Source organism: Rattus norvegicus, chromosome 3, assembly GCF_021556685.1.
Source record: "Rattus norvegicus strain SHRSP/BbbUtx chromosome 3, alternate assembly SHRSP_T2T, whole genome shotgun sequence".
Lineage (NCBI taxonomy): Eukaryota > Metazoa > Chordata > Mammalia > Rodentia > Muridae > Rattus > Rattus norvegicus.
Window position 1 is genome coordinate 111,965,664 of NC_141536.1, and position 9,303 is coordinate 111,974,966.

At 45.3% G+C, this 9,303-nt stretch overlaps 1 long non-coding RNA gene across 3 annotated transcripts; it reads left to right on the plus strand.

Moving 5' to 3' along the window:
* The first annotated feature begins 976 nt into the window (after positions 1 to 976).
* Positions 977 to 7,276, plus strand: LOC108350455 (uncharacterized). 3 transcript variants are annotated; one of them, XR_015683763.1, is made up of 3 exons: positions 977 to 1,550; positions 2,159 to 2,719; positions 6,351 to 7,276. It is a non-coding gene; the product is annotated as an uncharacterized LOC108350455 (long non-coding RNA). The 3 variants fall into 3 exon arrangements; XR_015683764.1 differs by lacking the exon at positions 977 to 1,550 and adding an exon at positions 5,381 to 5,628 and having other exon boundaries at positions 2,316 to 2,719; XR_015683762.1 differs by lacking the exon at positions 6,351 to 7,276 and having other exon boundaries at positions 997 to 1,550; positions 2,159 to 3,037.
* Positions 7,277 to 9,303: the final 2,027 nt, after the last annotated feature.

Sequence of the window (9,303 nt, forward strand, 5' to 3'; positions counted from 1 at the left end):
AGCACAACACATTCCACAGCTTTGTGGATAGACATCCAGGCTACCAAATTTGTGACACAGCATATTTTGGGATCACTGTAACAGAACATTATCCCCAAGCCTCAACCCGAATATTTTTAGTCAGCATTAAAACTGTTTCATATAGATTTTATACTTGGAATCAGGATAGAGATGAAGTGGCCATAGACCAGGAGGCAGCAATGGCATAAGCTATGTGCTATGTGACCACCTGAGCCAGCAGCAGCATCCTCTAGATAACAGAAATACAGAGGTCTTAGAAACCATATAAGCAAAACATGAGCAAGCCAGGCATCTTAAGGATGACTTGTTGACTAAGTTGCCTCTGGAAAGTCACTTAGACCTTCCAAACATGTGACTGAGTTGGGTCCTACTGCAAATCCTGACCCAGCATTGAGTGGAGTTCATCAGGAAGCCCATCTCCCAGAAACCAGTGAACAATTAAAAAGAAGAAGAAGAAGAAGAAGAAGAAGAAGAAGAAGAAGAAGAAGAAGAAGAAGAAGAAGAAGAAGAAGAAGAAGAAGAAGAAGAAGAAGAAGAAGAAGAAAAAGAAGAAGAAGGAGGAGGAGGAGGAGGAGGAGGAGGAGGAGGAGGAGGAGGAGGAGGAGGAGGAGGAGGAGGAGGAGGAGGAGGAGGAGGAGAAGGACTTGTCTGTGTTACTTTTGGTCAGATTCTCCATGATTGCAGAATATTTGGGACCTGGTGGAAGAATGAATGAAAATGAACCCCTGTCTCAGAAGAAACCTAAAAGTCTACCTCTGTGAATCCTGGGTGGAGTCATTTATGGTTTGTAAAGGAAAACTTCAAGGAATGACTGATAGAAATCAAGAAATCCCAAAGTCTCTAGTAGCTAAAACAAATGGCATGAGATAGCCCAGCCAGGATGCAAGAGGATGCTGGCAATGGCATCAATAAGAGAAAAACACGATGACGTCATTGCAGAGGCATTTATGAGCCCACAGCCCCAGAATCTAGACTTCAGCAACAACCATCAGTTGCAATGTCATCTCCATGTGCCAACTCTTGATAACAGCTCTCCTATTCTATAGGGTTTCTCACAGTAGAAGTGGACACAATGGAGCCAACTGATTCTGTTTTAAGGTTTAAAAAAAAAAAGAGGTGGTAAACAAAACCATTTCATATTGGTGTAATCTCAGAGTAGTGTTGTTTCTATGATAGTTGAGTTCAACAAATCCCTACTTGTCCTGCGCTATCGTCTCGCCAGCAAGAACGCACTCGGACACCAGGATCCTTCTGCAGCAAAGCGTTTATTGCATCTTGAAGAGGAAGACCACGAGGCCCCGCGAGCGATCCCCTATATAGTCCCCAAGACTGTGTGTCCACGTCTAATTGGTCGCTTACTCATGATCTCACTGTCACGCCCCGGGGTGGGCAAAAACTTGGCGCAAACACACTCTTGCACATGCGCACACAGCTTGTTTCCTGAAAAGAGGTCGGGCTGGTACAGCGGAAGCCAGCGCCATCTTGTGATGGCGAATGCTATCGCGGCTTTCCACACCTACTGAGTCTAAGTAAGTAGTTGGAACATGAGTCTGGCCCAGGCCTGAATTCTAGGTCCACGACCAAGGCATTGCTAGCTTTGGAAAACACTTTACTCTTGAATTTTCTATTATTCAGTTTACAAAGCACCTTTATCCTATTTTAACATCTGGAGATATTGGAAATCGCTAACATAGCTGAATGAACTTCTGAGGCAGGGGTAGGAAAAGATTGGCCTCTCCTGGGTTCCTAAAATCCTACCACTCACTGGACCTCAAAATTTCCAACCACTGGGCTGCAGTCATTAGTCCTATCCCCAGACCCCTCTCAGTGTCATAATTCTCCAGATCAATACTATAATACTGCTCTAGTTTGAAAGTCTTGAATTTTCTATTATTCATATTGATTGCCAGTCAATTTTTAAGGTTTATTTTTAACTTAATGATTTTTGTAGAAAGATTTTTCTGGTTCGTTAGAGACTCTTGGGTTTATGATAAGTTTAAAGAAACAAAAGAGTATAATTTTCTTCCCCAGTTTACCAGTTGACTTAATTACTGCTCTATTGCTATGAAGAGAAACCACAACCAAGGCAACTTTCATAAGAGAAAGCATCTAACTGAGGGCTTGTTTACCGTTTCAGAGGGTTTCCATTATCATCATGGTGGGCAGCGTGGTGACCCACAGACACACATGATGCTGGAGAAGAAGATGAGAGCTTCATCTCCCGGCATGCAGGCAGCAGACAGGAAGAGATGATAGGCCTGGCATGGACTTCCGAGACTTCCTAGCCTACCCCCAGTGACACAGCTCCTCTAACGCGGCCACACCTCCCAGGGCTTCCAAAACCTTCCACTAACTGGAGACCAACATCCAAACATATGCACCTACAGGAACCGTTCCCATTGAAAGCACCACACCATCTCCATTCGACCGTGTTTTGCAAGGTGACTCTCTGTAAGCTTACCTGCATTTTCAGGGCCATGTCAGAGTTTTGTGAAATAAGTTGAGAACTTGAGAAAGTAGGAGCAACTCCAACAGTGACTGTAAAGGTGGAATTAATTAGAAAGATCAAAGTCAATCTGCTGGCATGGCTAGCCACTGTGACCTGAACGGACCATTTACCTTGGCTGGACTCTGAATTCCTCACTTGCTGAATAAGAAATGATGCCTGCCTACTAAAGACGAACTAGGATTCTCGGAAGTATGTGTGGGCACGGGGTGCTCCACTCTCCGTGGCCCTCATATAGGATCAGATGGTTTGTGTTGTCACGGTGTACTGGCTACAGGAAGGGTGTGTCAGGCTCCAGTTTGAGCCGGGAAGCTGCCCCAGCTCTGTTTACACTTATATGAATAACTTTCTGGAATTTCATAAAGAGTAAAATGCAGCTATCAAATCAAGATACAAAAGGTTTATTATCTCAGTCTCAGAAAACTAAAATAACCTTAAAGATGAAAGAACTGATACTAGGTTAATAGTAATAACAATAACAATAATAATAAATATTTTATGGGTATGGAATGCTTTGCTCACAAGTCTGTGCAGCACATACGTACAGTGCTCCAGGAGGCCAGAAGTAGGCAACAGATCCCCTAGTACTAGAATTATAGACAATACCACTGGGTGCTAGTAACGGAGCCCATGACCTCTGGAAGACCAGTAAGTGCTACTAACCACTGAGCCATCTCCCCAGTCCCTTGGTTAAATTTTCATTGTTGTGCTCAAATGCTTGATAAGAAGGAACTACAGGGCCAGTGACATGAGCTGGTAGGTAAAAGGACCTGCCAGAAAGCAATGGCATCCTGATATCAGTCCCTGAAACTCACATCAAGGTAGAAGTTGTCCTCTTGCCTACACACACACACACACACACACACACACACACACACACACACACCATGCCACATGCATGCCCAAAATACACAATAATAAATAAACGTTTAAAGAGCAGCAGGGTTGGAGAGGATGGGATTGTTTTGTCCACAGTCATCAGTACCGGGCAGCATGGCAGGGGAGGCCGGGCACGGGGAGTGTAAGGCAGCTGGTCTCTTTACACTCCCAGTCAGGAATCAGAGAACTGTGTAAATGCTTTTTCCCCTGTCTAGTTAGCTCAACGTGCCAGCCCGTAGAATGGTACCATCCACATTCTGGGTGGGTCTTCCCTCCTCAGTCAAACTTCCTTAGAAGTATTCCCAGCTTTGCCCAGATTCTAAATCCTGTTAACATTTGAGCCATAACTTAGTCCACTTGGTAAGTCATAAAACCCAGCAGCTAGCCTGGAGCTCATCCACAGCCTTCAGTGAAACTCCTTTGCTCTTGTCTTGTTCAGCCCCCAAACCTGGTTGTCCACAGGGTTGCTCCCAGCTCCACATTCTGTCCTGAAATGCTAAGTTGTCCCACAAAAGCCTCTTCCAAACACCTTGGTGACCTACTGGCCACACAAGGTGTCCCGACAGCTGGGATACTGTTGAATAACAAGGCTGCCTTGACTGGGCATGGAGTCAGTTTGGAGTAAGACTATTCTCCTGGCTACTTCTTAACATACCTCACTGAACAAAGTCTTTGTCTAAGCTCAGAGTAGAGCCAAGGTCTTCCCCCATCCCACTTACAGGTCAAAGCACCCTGCACACAGGGCATTCCCGAAGCTATTGTTGACTGACTCCTGCAGCTTCCACAAATAAAATCAACCCGCTTTCCCCAGATATGAAAGATATCTCAATACACTTTGAAGAGAGTCTTCATTTTTCCTTATTGGTCCTCACTGTATCTTCGAACACCAAGGTTCTCCTTCTTGGGCATTGGTTCTTAACCTGTGGGTCACGACCCTTTGGGGGAGGGGGGTCAAATGACCCTTTCACAAAGGTCTCCTAAGACCATCAAAAAACACAGATATTTACATTATGACTCACAACAGTAGAAAATTACTGTTATGAAGTGGGAAGAAAAATATTTTTATGGTTGGGGGTCACCACAACATGAGGAACTGTATTAAGGGTCAGGCAGCATTAGGGAGGTTGAGAATCACTGAGCCAGAAGCTCTTCCCAGGCTATAACCTGATCAGTTCTTCTCAGACTCAGCCCTCGGAGCCTTTTCTAAGCATATGCTACCTCCTGTTCTTACTATGTAGTTCATAACCCTGGCTAAGGAATACTGAACTAGGGAATTCCAGAGAGGCTCCCTTCCTCTCTGGCTTTTTTCGTTTATTTTTTATTCACTTTTAACACCACTGTAGTGTTCACTTCCCCCTCAGTCCCATGATGCATCTGTCCACCCTAAGAATCTTCACACAAATGAAAAGTCAGTGCCTCCAACTCAGGCAGGGACAAGAGATCACTTCACTATGGAGAGTAGACACCATAGAGGCCAAACTCTAGGCAAGATAAAAGTAAATAAATTGCAGCTACTCATTACCTAAAAACAGTCTGAGTCTATTTTAGTCTCCTTTTGACTCTTATCTCCACCTTCTCCCAGCCTGCCAGCTCCCACCTCTCCATAGTCCTAACCCTTTGTGTACTCCAGCCAGCACTTAGCATCTGCCATCAGCCAGCAGGGGAGCAGGGCGAGGGCGGGGCGGAGCGGGGCCGGGCGGGGCCGGGCGGGGCCGGGCGGGGCCGGGCGGGGCGGGGGCGGGGCAGCTCTCCATCTGCTTTCTTTGCACCTTTATCTTGGAACCAAGGCTACCCAAACACCAAGTGGCCTTGACGATGGGAGAGTAATCCCTGTGCTCTGCAGACTCCTGCATGGCTCCCTCTCCCCCGAGACACACATGCACATGCATGCACACGCACACACACACAGACACACGCGCGCGCGCAGACACACTCCTCTCCACCTTCTACACTGTTCCATGTCGACTCTAGCAGAAGACTTGGCAGACTTCTTTTGACTTAAGCCGGGTTTGGTCTACTGGAACCTTATGTGCATCGGTTAGCTTTCGGCTTCCTCACCTCTGATCCATCTTAAGAGAGTGTCGAATTCAAAAAGTCACCCCTTTGGACAAGCAAAGTCTTGGCTGTATTGGAAGTCCTCCGTGTCTCAGAGTGGCCATTTAACCAACGTAACTCTACACAGCAACCCCAAGCATGACTTCGAAGTCTGAATGAGGAGGACGGTAAATAGTGTGGCGTTATTTTCCCACAGTCATACCTGAGTAAGGGGCCAGTGAGAACAGAAACCAGAGTCTCAGGGCTCTCTGCACTGTCCTGCAAACACAGGGGCTCATTCTTCCCTTACATGCCCAGCTCACTAGACTCACTCACCTAGGGCTCTGCTGCAGTCAGGTAGAATTCCCCAAATTCCTAAAAGGGGTTGCCTTCATCACATCAGTGGGCCAGCCCACCCTGAGCCTGTGGAAGAGTTACGGTTTATATTGAAGAGCCATTTTTAAATGGAAGAAAGGAAAGGAAAGAGGAGAGGAGGGGAGGGGAGGGGAGGGGAGGGGAGGGGAGGGAAGGACAGGGGAGGGGAGGGGAGGGAAGGACAGGGGAGGGGAGGGAAGGACAGGGGAGGAGAGGGGAGGGGAGGAGAGGGGAGGGGAGGGGAGGGGAGGGGAGGGGAGGGGAGGGGAGGGGAGGGGAGGAAGAAAGTGAGAAGCTTCCGAATAGAGAGGCTTTACAGTTTATTTCTTTGAGGGGGTCAATTTTACAATAAAATGTCTTTCGATTTGTTCTAATCCAGTGAAGTATTCCTTTTGCTATTATTCTGTCAAATGTCTGAATTGATATCGTTCGTGCTTCTTTCCTCAGACAAAACATCTGCCTCTGTTTGGGAATTTGAGATATTTTTTTCCTCATTTCACTTTCTCTCTCTCTTTTTTTTTTTATCGCTCTCAAGATAGCCACACCAACACCACGGAGTCATTAGCCCAGCTGCGGCTTTGATCTGCTGGCTCGTTACTGTGGACCACAGATGTTGCCTGCCATTGTCCCACCCTGCAGAGAGGTCAGCATGCTGTAATTCACAGACTGAAGCATTTGAAGAGATACCAGGGAGCCATCAACCAGGCTTTCGAAACAGCAAGGAATCTACATTCTGAGAACTTTACTGTGGCAAGAAATCAGGACAAAGTCTGCCTTTTGTTGTCCTGGATGCTCAAGGAATCTTCCCGTCAACAGCCCAAGAGAGACCAGAAGCCTGAAGCAGCTCGACAGCTGGAAAATTATGTCCTCTTATTACAAACCATGGGAGCACCTAGTGGACGTCTGGACTGCTTGCTCGACCCACAGCATCTGCAGCTCTCTTCTCTGCTGTTCTCTGATGAGGAAACTGATGCCCCTTGTGACCAAAACTGTTCAAATGGACTTTGTCCAGTGGTGTACAAGCGTCTCAGTCTTCTGTGTCCTTTCGCTCAGACAGGAGGGAAACGTCCACGAAGAGGCTGTAGATTTCTGTCCAGCTGAAAGCTTCTCTCCAAGTGAGCCAAGACCTGTCTGGCCACCCAGGACAGAAAGGCTAAACAGGAATTGGAAATTGAAACTAAGGAGTACATGGGCAGGTATCAGCAGAGGCTTCCCACCAAGTCCATGGATGGATTCGACTGACTGTGTTATATCCAGAAATCCATGATAAAACATCCAGGACGCAGCCATGAGGAAGGCAAACCCTTAAGGGAAATTTGAAGAAAAACACCATCCCCGTTATTGATATTCTCAGGGAGGGGCTGTGTGAGCCTTTTATTCCCTTTGGAGAGAGTTAAAAGGAAAGGAAAGCAATCAGAAATACTTATCTCTCTCTTTTTTAAAGATGTATTTTTTAATGTATATGAGCACACTGTAGCTGTCTTCAGACACCAGAAGAGGGCATCAGATCCCATTACAGATGGTTGTGAGCCACCATGTGGTTGCTGGGATTTGAACTCAGGACCTCTGGAAGATCAGTCAGTGCTCTTAATCATTGAGCCATCTCTCCAGACCCTGAAATACTTCTTTTACCAAGTCACTGTGACTGCCGCACTGTCTGTTTTCTGAAGAGAGCTTACTCACCCTAACTGCCTCATACCCTGAGGAACACCATGCCTCCTCAGTGGGCTGAGAGTGTGTGCTGTCTTCCTGGGAGCGACGCATGAGTTGTGCTGTGCTAGCTGAGGTTATTCATGAGGCCCAGCCACGTAGGTACCCCAAAAATTAAATAGATATGCTTTCTGCCTTCAGAAAACGTATGGTCTGGTATCCCTTGGTTCATCTACAGAGAAATCGTATGTTAACCTAGGGAAGACCTTGACCTGGTTCCATGTTAGCTGCAAAGTCAAAAAGCCCTTGAGAGTAGCCGAAGCTGACACAGGGCCAATTTCACATCGCTGGTTTTATATCCTAAGCAGCTTCTCAGCGCTATTTTTTATTGTCCATCTGGTAAAGCTGGGGTGCAGAGGGTGAAGATGTCTGGTTCGAATGTTCTTTAATATAACCTGAAGATATATGGTTGTAAAAGTAATACAGGGTAACTTACTGTAACTTTCAGATGGTGGGGGGGGGAACATTTAAGTATTACAGCACACCAGAAATAATGAAGGTAAACACTGTCTTATCAGCCTATGGTATCTGCACACACATACACACACACACACACACATACACACACACACACACACATACACACACACACACCAACTTAGACAACATATATCATACACACTTTTGGCTGTCAGTTATTCATGAGGTATTTTAAGTTTATTTAACTCTGCCTTGATATTGCACTTGGGTTCTTATTAAGCTCTGTCTATTATCAACATGATAAGAATGTGTTTGCATATTTAATTAAATAATAAATAAAACCCTCATCAATCAGTGGAGACAGCAAGCACACGATAATGGAAACGAAGTGTGTGGTCTCAGACTACATGCTGGGAAGAGAGAATACACACCTCAGTGAGAAAATGGCTGAAGGGCAAAGCAGGTAATTCAAAAGAAATAGGTAAAAGTGAAAATATCAAAAGAGGAATCATTATATTTAATACTAGAAATTATATATTTATATTCTATTATATATGCTATATGTTATAGACCTATACACAGACCCTTAGTTGGGCAAAAGCAAGAAAATCAAATATATTCATTTTGTTAAGAAAAATCACAAACGTATCTGATCTTCTGCACCTGTTCCTTAACCATGCCATCTGTAACTCTGATTAGCTTAAGCTATTTCTCTTGTCACTTGCGTTCTGACCGAACTCCTAACTTATCAGCCTGTCTTTCATCTTGCTTCTGCTGTTCAGTTCTCTCTACTTAGCCAGAATTATCCTTTCAAGATCTGAAGATGATCTTCAAATCCTGCTTATACCCCTTCTTCCCGTTAAAGATAAAGTAGGATCCTTGTCATTACCTCTAAGCCGACCTGTGGTTGGTTCTCTATCCAGCCTTCCAACCTTCTCAGTCCCCACACCCACACGAATTTCCAGGCGAGCTTTCTTCACTTCCTGTCCAGCTGTGTTTATCTGAGCCCCCCACAGAGCACTTCTCTGCCTCATTACTCAGTTAACCCCTGCTTGACCTTCAGGCCTTACTTTTAATTCCTCTTCCTTTAGGAAGCCATCCTTGAACTTTCCATTGAGTCAACTCAGCTCGACCAAGTCAACAAATACTATGAATCTTTCTTCAACAGCCCACCAGACTCCACAGAGCCCCAGCACATGGTTCTTGGCATATACTGGTGTCTCAGGCAATTTCATTGAATAAATTATGAATCTTTCCAAAGATCATTTTGATAACACATGCCAACTTTTGGCATACATATATTCTTTGCCTAAGAATTCTAGTCATATAATTTTCTTTTATCTTTTATATGCACACCA